The sequence below is a fragment of the Scyliorhinus canicula genome, chromosome 2, assembly GCF_902713615.1.
Source record: "Scyliorhinus canicula chromosome 2, sScyCan1.1, whole genome shotgun sequence".
Taxonomy (NCBI): Eukaryota; Metazoa; Chordata; class Chondrichthyes; order Carcharhiniformes; family Scyliorhinidae; genus Scyliorhinus; species Scyliorhinus canicula.
The window spans coordinates 196,824,738-196,839,676 of NC_052147.1; the positions used below are offsets into that span (position 1 = coordinate 196,824,738).

At 43.9% G+C, this 14,939-nt stretch overlaps 1 protein-coding gene across 6 annotated transcripts in view; it reads right to left on the bottom strand.

The window, feature by feature from the left end:
- Positions 1–14,939, bottom strand: part of osbpl6 (oxysterol binding protein-like 6) — a 302,726-nt gene that overhangs the window by 230,142 nt on the left and 57,645 nt on the right. The gene's annotated exons all lie outside the window — the stretch shown is intronic.

Sequence of the window (14,939 nt, forward strand, 5' to 3'; positions counted from 1 at the left end):
ATTCAGTGATTTGGCCTCCACAGCCTTCTGCAGCAAAGAATTCCACAGGTTCACCACCTTCTGGCTGAAGAAATTCCTCCTCATCTCAGTTTTAAAGGATTGTCCCTTTATTCTGAGGTGGTGTCCTCTGGTTCTAGTTTTTCCTACAAGTACAAACATCCTCTCTACGTCCACTCTACCCATGCCTCGCAGTATCTTGTAAGTTTCAATAAGATTCCCTCTCATCCTTCTAAACTCCAACGAGTACAGACCCAAGGATCATTCTTGTGAACCACCTCTGGACCCTTTCCAATGCCAGTGCAACCTTCCTTAGATACAGGGCCCAAAATTGCTCACAATACTCCAAATGGGGTCAGAATAGAGCCTTATACAGCCTCAGAAGTACATCCCTGGTCTTGTATTCTAGCCCTCTTGACATGAATGCTAACATTGCATTTGCCTTCTTAACTGCCGACTGAACCTGCACATTAACCTTAAGAGAATCATGAACAAGGACTCCCAAGTCCCTTTGTGCTTCTGATTTCCGAAGCATTTCCCCATTTAGAAAATAGTCTATGCCTAAGTTCCTTCTTCCAAAGTGCATAACCTCACACCTTTCCACATTGTATTTTATTTGCCACTTCATTCCCCACTTTCCTCACTTGTCCAAGTCCTTCTGCAGCCCCCTTGCTTCCTCAATACTATCTGTCCCTCTACAGATCTTTGTATCATCTGCAAACTTAGCAACAGTGCCTTCAGTACCTTCTTCCAAGTCATTAATGTATATTGTTTCATTAATGCTTTATCTCGCTATATCATCTGCAATTGCTCCAATAGAGAACAAGGTCTCACCATAGTCACAGTACTCCACAATCCTCAGCTTTATTATGCAATTTGGATGCAATTCGGAATCTTAAAAATCGCTGTCTCCTAAGAGCTCAATTCTGTGTTTGATTTGGATGTACCTAAATCTGTCAGGCAATGTGAATTTGGAATCATAGCTGCTTTAAGCTTGATTTAAAAAAATCTTCTCTTGCAGTAATGGTGTTTTCTCATGCTGACTTGGCTTTCACTAATACCTGCTGAGGTCCCTGATCCTTTATGCCAATTGTTCCAAAACTTTGCAGAACTTTTAAACTAATCACTGGAAGTTACTAAGAAGCTTTGATCACTGCTTTCCTCCCATTGGGAAATCATATTTAAGCAATTTTTTTTTAAAAATTGCTGCTTGCAGGCCATGTGTAATGATACCCACCTTGGACCCAGACTGAACATTGCGCCTGCTTCAGCTAAACAAAATAAGTGACAACCTGTTATAACCTGCCTGTTTACCATTGGCTGGGGACTAATGGCAATCCCACAATCCTTAGGGAGTATGAGCTCCCCAATGAGGGGGGCGGAGAAATCATTAGCAGAGTCCCTGCATAAATAAACCTGGCCAGTATGGAACCAGCTAGAAAGGAGTGAGCAGCAAGGGAGTTACTGCTGCTTTATATGTGTTATTGTAAATAAATTTTATTTCTTTCTATTCTACAACTCGTGCTGGATTATTCGTGGCCCTCACAAAACTGGCGACGAGGGTTAAAGTGGATTGCTGTCTACGCTGTGGAAGCCACCTCCCTGGATTTTTGTTGGATAAAGGTTGGGAGTTTATTTTCTGTTACACCATGCCTCTTATGGATGTTTGGATGTCTTTGTTGCTGTGCTGGAAAGTTGGAACCAGTGCGCACAACGGATGCGTTACTATTTCCGGGCAAACAACATCACCGAAAACGAGAGCCAGGTGGTCATTTTGCTCACCGGCTGTGGCCCACGTACATAGACGTTTGGGGTGATTGAGCTGGACACCAAAACATTTGATGAACTTGTGACCTTAGTGTGGCAACATTTTAACCCAATCCTGTCCATGGTAGTCCAGAGTTACCAGTTTAATACCGCTGAGAGGACCCCAGGAGATCCCTTGCTGAGTTTCTATCCAGGCTACGCAGGATTGCGGAGTACTGTAACTATGGTGAGACCTTGTCAGAAATGTTACACGACCGTTTGGTTTGCGGTATTAACAATGCAGCCACCTAGAGAAAGTTGTTAGCTGAGCCAACGTCGACTTTTCAACAGGCCATTCAAATAGTATTGTCCCGAGAGAGCGCAGAACGGGGAGTGCAGGAGCTACAGGGAACGGAGGTGCATGCCTTGGGGCGCAACCCCTTCCATCCAAAAGCATCTCCCCGCACCCCTGTGGTACCTTGGGCGGGGCAGTGTCCAGACCTACGCCAGTGGCCGCCGGACGTTCCTCCCCAAAGGGCGCCTTCTCTAGAAGTGATAGATGAGGAGCCATGCCGATGTCGGACTGGTTGGCGCCGACCCCGTCACAGATGCCAGTCCTGGGGGCGTCATCGTTCCGACAGAAACTGGGGCCAGCCCAGGGGGCGTACCCTCCATTTGGATGAACGTGCGGTGACTACTCCCGAGGATGCGGAACGGAGGATGACTGCCTGCATTGTGCGATAGCTCCCCATATGGTCCCCAGCTAGAGAGGATTGTGGCCCTCACAAAACAGCCATTTGTTGATTCATTCCTCAGGGCAATATTTTGACCAATAATGGCTGCTTTAAATTTCAATCAATACTTGGCAGTTATCTATTCATCACATTCAACTGGTACATTTTCCATGGCAACACCTCGAACAATCAGAGTCCACTTGCCAGCCAATCAGCATTCTCTTTTCATACAGTATTAATGGTTGTTTCCCCTGTATACTGGTATGCTTACAAAGCATGCAATGAATACAGATGAAAGACTTCGACATGTCTCTTTATTCATTTCAGTTGAGAGAAAAAATGATAATTTTTTCAGAAGGATTTTAAGGACTAATGAGAAGACAGTGGTTTGCAGCATGATAAGTTTACACAATGAAAATAAAATATAAATCTGGATAATTATAATTTATATTAGAAAAAGTTGCGCAGGCAAGAAATGTACACGGACTGAAGACTCTACTAAGAAATAAATAGATGTATTTCTTTGAAAATGATTTTAAGGAGCAATGTTTTTACATAAGTGATTTATTACTAGAAATGATGCAGTTAGGCTACTTACTTGCAACACTACAATTTGCACATGCTATTATAACTATATGTTCCTCCTGCCTTCTCAAACACTGTCCATAAGTACTTTCACCAAAGGTTACTGTAACACATAGAACAATTGTCAGTACTATTTCTTTGGATCTGGAAAGTGGGGGTGGTGGAGGAGGAATGAGGAGTGAAGAGAGAAATGAAAATAGGTGTTTGAATAAGTGAGGTCCCATTACAAATATAAAACATTGCCAAAGCATGCTATTTTCTAAAAAGTTAATATGCCTGGAAAATTTTAAAAGATTGAATTATAATGACATGAATATTTCTTATAAACATAAATGTTCAATGCTTTTAGGGTCGTCTGAAAATGATCCAGTTCTATATTCTATTCTTGGCCTGTGAAGCAGTGCTCACTGCAGTTCAGGTTTCCAGAGGTGATGCCATTGCTGCTAGTGTCTCCTAAATTTCAGTCAATTCATAACTTCAGATAAGTATTAAAATGTCAACAATGCATGAAATTGTATGCACTCCTTGAACCAAGCAGTACTTTTAAATAAAATAATGTTAATGAGACTATGGCCCACATTTTAATCACGGTGCATCATTCCTGATGGCAGAATCCAAAGTGGGTGTCACTTTGACTCTCTTGCTTTTTGCTTCTTCCCCACGCAATTCCGATGAAATTTAAAATGCAATGGTTTGCACAGGAAACACAGCCAATCATAATGTGGGGGAAGCCTTTCAGTGACGAAACCCACCATCAGCTGACCATGAAGCAACTGCGGGCAAATTATAAAGGAGCCTCCTGGACAAACAGAGAGGCTCTTCATCGCAGGTAAAACTTTCCTGCCCAACTTTATTGCCATTAACAGCAGAGTTTTGAGACCACAAAGGTGGCATTACTGTTTTTCAGATTTAAATTTCACCAGCAAACGTCTTGCGTTCTATTGGTTTCACTTTATTAATGTGTGAATCATCATTATTTGTTGAGACTACCTTAGTCAGAGATAAATGTACTGGTTTGCCTCATGGTTGGTACGCATTGATGGTTACAGGGGGCTTAGGGGTTTCTTTATTCTGGAAGAAACGATGTTGTGTTTTTACATTCTCTATTTATTGAATATTAATGTTAGTGTCCAGTACTTTACTCGCTACGAGGGGCATGGCTAAACTTGCAGGCTCAACTGGTCCCCCCCGCCGCCCCTTTCTATGCAACCCTTCATTTTCTTAGCTTGACTAACTGTTTCCACTAAACCCAGGATGTCAGACCCTTCCAACATCATTACTCCATGCCCCCAACCCCACTCCTCATCCTTCCCCATCAGTAACTCATCATTGCCAGTCCCAAGTCTCCACATCGCAGCTTCCATTCATCTGCTCTCCTTCCTTGTGCCACAGAGGGGCTGGTTTAGCTCACAAGGCTAAATCGCTGGCTTATAAAGCAGACCAAGCAGGCCAGCTGCACGGTTCGATTCCCGTACCAGCCTCCCCGGACAGGCGCCGGAATGTGGCGACTAGGGGCTTTTCACAGTAACTTCATTGAAGCCTACTCGTGACAATAAGCGATTTTCTTTTCATTTCATTTCATTTTTCATTTTCAGAGTTCAACAAGAAAAACCATTGGCCTGAGACACAAATCTGACTGCTATTGCGCCTGACCTTTAAATGAATGCGAATCAGGTGCCTTGAGATTCTTGTGCGCTGCTGACTTTATCATGAAGATAGGACCCAAGTACAAAATGTTTTATGATAATGAATATTCATGGAATGCAAATATAATTACAAGTGGGAAACCGCCATGGGTCAGCCTGAGGCCCAACATGACACAAAGCCACCACTGAGGTAATCTCTAGATTTGAGCCCGCCATCAGGAAAGTGAAACTTCAGCAACCACCTAACTACGTCACATCCCACTGCACCCCGCACTTGTAGGCCCCCATAAAATCCCCCCATGTAGCTATTTTTGAACCACAAATAAAAACAAACAAAAAAAACTCTCATTCAGAATATAATGGAACAAAGTAACTACATGCTAACTTGCCCAGAAATGGAAAGCATCCAGTTCACAGCTGTGGATCTGCTTAACGTCGGTTTCTGGCAGATAGAATTACAACCTTAGTGTCTAAGATACAGCACTGCCTCAGAAATGAATACACTACCTATTGAGCTCCCTTTTCTAGGAGGTCACTGAATGTGGTATTTTATACTGTATCATCAAATACAATTATTATGTTACTTATCTTGCTCTGCTCAGCAACTGTGGACAAGCTGAGTCATCTGCAATCCATCAGTAAGAATGTCTGACCAAATGCTGATACAGCACAGCTCTCTTAGCATTCCGTTTAAAAAGAAGTGTATCCTTGAATACCACTTCACTTAATCACCTTGTAACAAGTATTCACAGAGGGCGTTTAAAATGTTCTTAATAAATACCTATGAGGTCTCTATTTGAAGTAGCGGATTAACTGTGTGTGCATTTACTCAATTATATCACTAGCTTATGGTTTAGTCTTAAAGAATAGATACCAAAACCACCCTTCCAAACAACACCTCTCCCCACAGCCGGTCTGCACACACGGATATCCTAAAGCCAAATGCACTATGATTGATAAAAATTATTTTACACAAGAGGTAAATGAGCTATTTCAAAATTGAATAAATGTAATTCAAGCAAACATGCATAATGAGCATTTAATCCTGGGGTTAAGTGAGGAGATGACAAAGATTTTAAAATCTGAAGGAAGAAACTCTTTTTAAACATAAGTTGTTTCATCCCTTGACATGCACCGTAAAAGTCTCAACTGAAAAAGCCTGGTATGTTTTTTTTGGTTTGCACAATTTAGAAACATTTTCAAGCAGGACATTTACCCGCTAGGTCGCTAGAGCAGCTCAATATTGTGTGAGCATCTTACTAAGAATTATAAAGTATCCTAGTGTCGTAAGCAACAACAATCATCCTTTATACTGGTGTAGTCATATCCAATTGAAAAAGAAATCTTGCACATAACAAAATAGAATTTCTCCAGTACACCAGAATACTAAACATTGGGGTCATCAACATTGTAGCAAGGAACTGAAGATAAGACATTACAGCTTCCCTCTGCAATCAAATTTGCAATAGTGCTTTAACTATTACCATGTCATCAAACTTGCTATTTCAATTGGCAGTTATTCAATGTTAATGGTTTACCTATACATGTATCAGTTCAAAAAACAATCCAGTTTAATGTGAATGCTGTCAAACAAATATTAGTTTTGCTGCAGAGTTATATAGAGCCAATAGCAAAGTCATTGAGATCTTTCTTCATTGCTACAATAGAAGAATTATAAAGAATAAATCAAATATTGTGATTCAGCTTATAGCTGAGGAGGAGACATACGGGAACACAGAGAGGCACAAGGACGGCAACCTCGGTCTCAACAGCTCTTACTAAATTATCATTACATGAGAAGGGTAACCAAACAAGGGAATCTTCTTGTGGAGGAAGAGGACTTGCCTGAGATAGTAAATGAGTACAATGCACCTGTCCCCACTAGAGAAGACAATGTTACTAAAACTACAGTAAAAGAGGTGGGAGTATTATTAGATAAGATAAAGAGGTACTCAAAAGGTTAACAGTTCTCAAAGTAGAAATTCATCCAGTTAGATGGGATTTTTGCAGGAATGTCAGGAACAGGAAGAACTCGGCCCCTCTCGTCTGCTTAGCCATTTAACAAAATCACGGTTTAATTTCCACCTCCACTCCATTTTCCAACACTATCCTTTTTCCCTCAATTCCCTTTGTGCCCAAGAATCCATCAGTCCCTATCTTGAACACTATCAGTGACTGAGCTAGAGAATTCCAATGATTCACAGCCCTCGGAGTGAAGAAATTGTTCCACATCTCTATGATAAAAGGATCCCTTATCCTGAGGCAATGGCATCTGACTCTGGACTCCCCAGTCAGAAGAAATATTTTTTTTACCCAGTCAACCCCTCTAGGAATTATATATTAGGAATGAGATTATATCTAGGAATTAGATCACCTCTCATTCTTCTAAACACTAGAGAATATAGCTCGGCTACTAAGGGAGGAAATTATGGAGTCTCCGGCCACAATCTTCCAATTCTTCGTGGGTAGATAAGTAGTGGCAAAGCACTGGAAGATTGCAAAAGTTACAACCTTCTATACAAAAAAAAAGACGCATAAATCTGTCACCTACAAACCAGTGGTAGGAAACTTTGAGACAGCATAATCCAAGCCAATTAATGGGTGCAGGAATACTCCTTCACAAGTAGTAGATATATTCCGGGAAACCACTGTTTAAATTGGAACTATTTATATTGAAACAAATTTTCACATTTAAATATATGTAACAGCAGACGGTGAATTCCCAGCCCAATACATAACAGAACCATGAAATAATTAAAACACAATGTAAATAAATCTTGAGAGTAGTGCAGGTGATGGATATATGGCCATTCAAAGACACTTGACAAATACCACATATCTGACTTATTCTCCGTTCTCAAAATTGTACCCCATAGGATTGAAGGGACAATGGCCGCAAGAATATGAAATTGGCTAAGGGGCGGAAAGCAGAGAGCAGTCTCGAATATGATCAATGACTGAAAATCATTAGAGAATTTCCAAGATTGTCACCCTTCTGAGTGAAGAAATTGATCCTGATCTCGGGAGCAAATGGGCAACGCCTCATCCTGAAACAAAGAAACCCAGTTTTAGGTGATTTTTTTTTTCAAACTGGACGGAAGCATACAGTGGACCCTTGCCGTCCCCTCGCCAGTCTGATGTTAATACTAGGCCTGCTCCTATAGACATGCATTGATAGTCTAGACTTGGGGAGGCAGGGCATAATTTCAAAGTTTGGACATGACACAAAATCCAGAAGTATAGTGAACAATGAGGAGGATAGTAATAGATTTCAAGAAAAAAAGCAGAATGGTAAAATGGGTAGAAATATGTAGATGAAATTCAACACAGAGGTTTGAATCAATATATATATTACGAGGATGCGGAGTAACAATATAAACTGAATGATACAACTGTAAAAAGGGGGCAGGTAAAGAGACCTGGGAGGTCCATATCCTGGTTTGATGCTAATGGTGGGGTAATGAATATGCTGGACTATATGTTGGAAAACAATTCAGCTGCTGATGGTGGCCCACAGCACCTAATGGATGCCCCATTTTGAATTGCTAGATCTATTCTAAATCTATCCTATTTAGCATGACTGTGATGGTTCTCTCACCACCTGCTGGAGGCTCAGGCTGCAACTATGTTCATCAGGGAAGCAGTATTTTGACACACTGAGCTGTTGTCATCTGGAATGTACTGCCTGAAAGGATGGGAGAAGCAGATTCAATTGTTATTTATAAATAAAAATGTATAAATGCTTCAAGGGAAAAAACTGCAGGGCTATAGGGAAAGAAGATTGGGGAGCTGAATGAGCTCAAATCTGGACAAACAAAGGTCTACGTGAGCTATTAATCCAACCTGCAGCTGCACAGGCAAAGTACACAATCAAGCCAGTTGGGTGAGTGATTGACAACGAATAAGTGAGCCATGTGCAACTGTTCCTGGTGCTTGGTCGATTGGTGTCGGGACTTGCAGTTAAAATAAAATGTAAATTCCATGGGGACTTCCAAGGGAATTACTTCAAGGTTAATGGAAGTACTTCCATTAAATTGGAGTTGGCCAATAATTGGAGGCTGGAGACAGGCTCTACTTGGGGAATCCAAGTTAAAGAAGGAAAGTGCACATGGAGGAGCAGTGAGAGCCGCTCAAGTGTGTATTTAAGATTACTGTACTTCTTTAATTGTATTTTGGCTCTAAGTATATACAGATATAATTTCAAAACGTCAACCTTTTTTTCCACTTGGGTTTTAATGCTGTTTTAATGCCAGCCCAGGATTTGTACCTGGGGCATTCAGATATGCATTGGCATAGTGATTTTGTTTACAAATGCAAGTCTTTATAGCACACTTGTGCTTTAAATAATCTCCTTTAATCTAAAATGGGGCAGGATGTCATGGAATGGAGAATGTGACCTCCCACAAAATCTGCCTGGAGATAAGTCCATGTAACTAGTTGTTATGGGGAGTGTGACCCATGTTAAAACGTATTGAAAGCAAGGTGCAAGTTTTAACACTCAGTCACTTAGGGAGGAGACATCTGGCCCGTCTGCACATAGACTCTCAGAGTTGGTCAGACAGATATTTTGGGGAAGAAATTCTGTTGAAGCCAGGAGGAGCTTGGGACTTTACATACACTACAACTGTTGAGAGTGCATTGTAGCAGCTGAGAATTCAATGTAACTGTGGTGAATGTGATTCACACCGGATTATAATCTGTTTATACATGTGTCTATATTGTAAGTGCAGTTGCACTACCTGACCACCAGGGGGAGTAGCTCTGGGAATGCTCGAGAATTGTACTGGGCTTCTCCCTTGGCTCCGCCCAGGACTCCTCCCCCTGGAGCTGCTGTATAAAGATCAGTGCCACATGGTCAGCCGGCCAGTTCACCGAAAGTTCAATGGCTAACAGGCTGGCTCTGTTGTGAGTATATTAAAACCACTATTCTAATCCTACAAGCACGTGTCCGTAGAATTGTTGGTTCCAACAGTAACATATCAATGTGGCGTGGAGTTTTCGAAGAAGTTAAGAGAGGTACCATTTATGTATTTTAATGTATTTGTTGCCCAAGTAAAGTTCAGCCAGTATTGATTATTTTTTTGTTACAGTAAAGATCTTAAAACTTGAAATTTTTGTTGAATGATCTTTTGCACCAGGCACTCAGAAATGCAAATTTCTTTCCACAAGATATTGGTCTCCAAGAGGATCAAAACAACACTGAAGTGCACCTTTGCCTACTAGAATGGTTATATATTTACAGTCTATTTTAAAACTTTGCAGTGGTGTGTATATCCTCCAAACCTTTTAGATTAAACATTTCTATGGTCACATTCATAATGGTATCAGGGATGAAGAACTTCAAGTAAGTGTGAAAATTATAAAAACTGGGGAATTCTCCTCAGAGCAGAGAGGATCATGGGTACATTTAATAGAAGTGTTCAAAATCATGAGTGTTGATCAGGTAAATAACGAGAAATTGTTTCTGATAGTAGACGGGTCAGTAACCAGAGTTACCGGATTTAACTCCGTAGGTAGTCATAAAAAAGACTGCAGCAGATTTGTCGACCCAGTAAGAACCAGAGCTACAATTCTGTCGGTGGGCAAGGGGTGAAAATATCCACCCATAAAATGCTGCTCCCTGCATGAATCCCAAGATGCACATGGCTGAAGGTCTCCACAAACAATTTGGTTTTACACTTTGATTATATGTTTATACACTTCCAAATATTAGAATTTGAAAAGTATCTTTCGTTCACGCCAGAGGAGCAGCTAAGGTTTAGATTTTTAGGAGCAGGACGATCAACATAATTGGAAGCTATGAGCATGTGGGTTTAGGTAAAGGTTTTCCATTTTAAGAAAACTGACAATTTGGAATGTGTTCTCTAACTGGTGTCGAACAGATTGCAGCTGTATTGGTAGCACTTCTTTCAAAATGTGCTGTGAAATTATTAAATCCCAACTCTAGAAATGAGAATTAAGGGGAGGACAAGAGCCCCGGCAGATTTGGCGACTGTCTTTGAGATGCTGTTTGGTCTCTCCACACTTTCTCTCTCCTTTCTTTCCTGTTTTGCTCTCGGTAGTTCCTGAAACATCATGGGCTAAAATTTACGGACGACGGTGGGACAACGGATGGATGGGCCTATATTTCATAGAATTTACAGTGCAGAAGGAGGCCATTCGGCCCATCGAGTCTGCACCGGCTCTTGGAATGAGCACCCTACCCAAGCCCATACCTCCACCCTATCCCCATAACCTAGTAACCCCACCTAACACTAAGGGCAATTTGGACCCGGAGGGCAATTTAACCTGGCCAATTCACCTAACCTGCACATCTTTGGACTGTGGGAGGAAACCGGAGCACCCGGAGGAGACCCACGCACACACGGGGAGAACGTGCAGACTCCACGCAGACAGTGACCCAAGCCGGGATTCGAACCTGGGACCCTGGAGCTGTGAAGCATTTGTGCTAACCACTATGCTACCATGCTGCCCTTGTTAGGGTACCATGCATTCAATGTGATGCCCACTGCTAGCCTGCCCCCAACCTGCCACAAGTTAATGGGTAGTGGGTTGACACATTGAGTAGGCCACTCAATTGAAAGTTTTAAGTGGGCAAATAATTCTCAACTCAGGGTCTTATGTCATCATCACTTTGATATAACAGGCAGCAGGGGATCCATTCCGTAACTCAGCAGGTTTAGCCCTGTGGGTTGCTGGTCAGTGAAATAGGAGGGCTTCTTTACAGATCCGCTTTACCAATTGGAAGCCCTCACCTGCCTACATCCAACCCATCCCCTCACCCCGTCCTGTCCAACATACTCCTACCCCCCTCACTGGGGCTTGCCAACCTGGCAAGATTCCAGACCTATCTGGGTTTGAAGACATTGATGGATCCTTCTTCCCCTGGACCGCCTGCAATACTAGTAGTGGCCACCAATCCCAGTGTGATGTCGAGAGGCTGATTTCTGACCAGCAGCTATATGATGTGGGCTTCCTCCTGGAGATGGTCAGAAGTCCCACCTCATATTAATTAAAAGGCCTTCGCACAAAAATTTAAACCCGGGTGGTATAGCCAAAGAGAGTCAAGCTTGCCCCTGAATTATATGCTGGGGTATGGGGAGAGCACCTTCAATGTATAATCCAGCCCATGTTGCAGATCACAGTAAAGCAGCATTCATACTGACAAGACAAAAACAAACACTTTGGATAATGAAAATCTGAACTAAAACCAGAAAAAGTACTCAGATGTCAAGCAGCTTTTCAAAAAATTCTTTCCTCAAGTGTCTTGCCAAGCCATTTCAGAGGGCAGTTAAGAGTCAACCACATTACAGTGGATCGGAGTCATTGTAGAACATGCCATGTAAGTACAGCAGATTTCCTTCCCTAAAGGACATCAGTGAACTAGATGAGTTTTTCCAACAATCGCTGATAGTTTCATTGTCACCATTACTGAGACTCCATACAGTCATAGATTTCATAGAATTTACAGTGCAGAAGGAGGCCATTCGGCCCATCGAGTCTGCACCGGCTCCTGGAAAGAGCACCCTACCCAAGGTTAACACCTCCACCCTATTCCCATAACCCAGTAACCCCACCCAACACGAAGGGCAATTTAGCATGGCCAATCCACCTAACTTGCACATCTTTGGACTGTGGGAGGAAACCGGAGCACCCGGAGGAAACCCACGCGCACACACTGGGAGGATGTGCAGACTCCACACAGACAGTGACCCAAGCCGGGAATCAAACCTTGGACCCTGGAGCTGTGAAACGATTGTGCTATCCACAATGCTACCGTGCTGCCAATGGAAAACAACCCCAGTCTATCCAACCTGTCATAGGGCCAGCACAGAAAACGTTCTTTGGCACATTGCATCTGCACCAGTCAAATACAAACCACCTAAGTATTTTAATCCCATTTTCAAGCACTTAGTCCATAGTCTTGTATGCCTTGGCATCGCAAGTGCACATCTAAATATATCTTAAACGTTATGAGGGTTTCTGCATCCACCGCCCCTTTCAGGCATTGGGTTCCAGACTCCTACCCACCCTCTGGGTGAAAGTTTTCCTCACAGCCCACCTAAATCTCCTGCTTCTTACCCCCTATCTATGCCCCTGGTCATTCATCCCTCCATCAAGGGGAAAAGTTTCTTCCTGACTACTCTATCTATGCCCATCATAATTTTATACATCTCAATCATGTTTCCCCCCCCCCCACCCCTGGTCTCCTCTGCTCCATGGAAAACAACCCCAGTCTATCCAACCTGTCTTCACAACTAAAAGTCTCCAGCCCAGGCAACATCCTGGTAAATCTCCTCTGCACCCTTTCCAGTGCTATTAACTGAACTTACATTCTACCAGCTGCCAAGAGATCTGGGAGAAATCATGGAGAGCATCAGCTCCATGCAGGCGGGGAAGACACTGGGACCCCACGGGTTCCCGGCAACTTCTATAAAAAAAATCTGCTCCAGCCCTGGCCCCACACCTATGTTCACTGATTCGCTGGCAAAGGGCACTCTGCCGCCTACGCTAGCACAGGCCACAAACACATACCCAAAAAAGATAAAGACCCGACGGAATGGGGATCATTTATACCCATTTCGCTGTTGAATGTTAATGCAAAAATACTCAAAGATCCTGGCCAAAAGGCCGGAGGGCTGCGTCCCGGAGGTCGTCGCAGAGGACCAAACAGGCTTTGTCAAGGGTAGGCAACTCACTGCGAACATTGGAGGGCTGCGGAATGTAATAATGACCCTTCCCGGGAGAAAACACCGGAGGTGATTGACTCCCTGGACGCAGAAAAGGCCTTCGACAGAGTCGAATGGAAGTACCTCCTCGAGGTACTGGAACGGTGTGGGCTGGGAGCGGGATTCACCACCGAGGTGAGACTCCTGTACAATGCTCCCAAGGCGAGCGTTCGAACCAACACCACAGATCTGAATACTTCCTGTTACAGAAAGGAACAAGACAGGGCTGCCCACTGTCCCCTCTTTGGTTCGTGCTAGCGATCAAGCCCCTAGCGATAGCCCTGCGGGACGCGAAGCTGGAAGGGCATCCGGAGAGAAGACAGAGAGCACAGAGTTTCACTCTATGTGGATGTCCTGCTACTTATGTCTCGAAGCCACAGGAGGTACTGAAGGCAATACTGCAGATCCTGAAAGAGTTTGGAACCTTTTCGGGCTACAAACTTACCTGGGCATAAGTGAGGCATTCCCAGTGAACCCAATTGGAAGGGGCAGTGCTGGAAGAGCTCCCGTAGAAAATGGCCCAGAACAGATTCCGTTACCTGGGGATCCAGCTAGCCAGAGACTGGACACAGATCCACAGGTGGAACCTGACCAGTCTGGTGGAGGAAGTAAAAAAGGACCTACAGAGGGTGGGGGCTCACTCCCACTCGCCCTGGCAGGGGGAGTGCAGACGATCAAGATGAACGTACTGCCAAGGTTTCTCTTCCTGTTTAGATCCATACCGAAATTCATCGCCACAAAGGTGGGGTGGGGATTCTGGAGTGAAGCACAGAGCATGGCTGCCTCCACCTCCTCCTACGCAAGCCTAAGCCAAATGCAGCTCTAGGTGGTGCACAAAGCACACCTGAGCAGAATCCAAATGAGCAGGTTCTTCCAGAGGTGGAGGACAAATGTGAACGGTGCCAGAGGGGCCCGGCCAACCACACCCACATGTTTTGGGCTTATCCCATACTTGCTGTGATCTAGACAGCCTTGGCCCTGGCCATGTCCAAGGTTGTGGGGGCGAGAGTGAAGCCATGCCCAAACACGCTTCCCTAATTGTACACCGGAGAATTCTACTGGGCTGGTGATCAGCAGTACCACCCACAGCTGCAGACTGGGGGGGGGGGGAGGAAGAGAAACAAAGCAAACACAGCCGAAGTTGATGGGAGGGGGGTGGAAGAAAAGGGAGGGGGAGAACTCAAGGAGGGGGAAGATGGGGCAGGAAGGGTGATGCACCATCAATTGGACTCGAGTCGTAGTGAAGTTCCAAACAACAGGCTTTAATACGCTAGATGTGAGCCCAGCAGTGGACGTAGAGAGAAAGGCCGACTGCCAGCCAACACGAGCTCTTATACCCTGCCTTGTAGGTGGAGCTACCAACCTCTCAGCCAATCGGCAGGGAGTCACATGACTTGCCTGGGCCAATGGGCAGCGAGGCTGCTGTACCAATGGCAGCCTGGTTCTCCGGTAATATGATCTCTCTAGCCATACTACCACAAAGCGACCACAGGTCGAGCCAG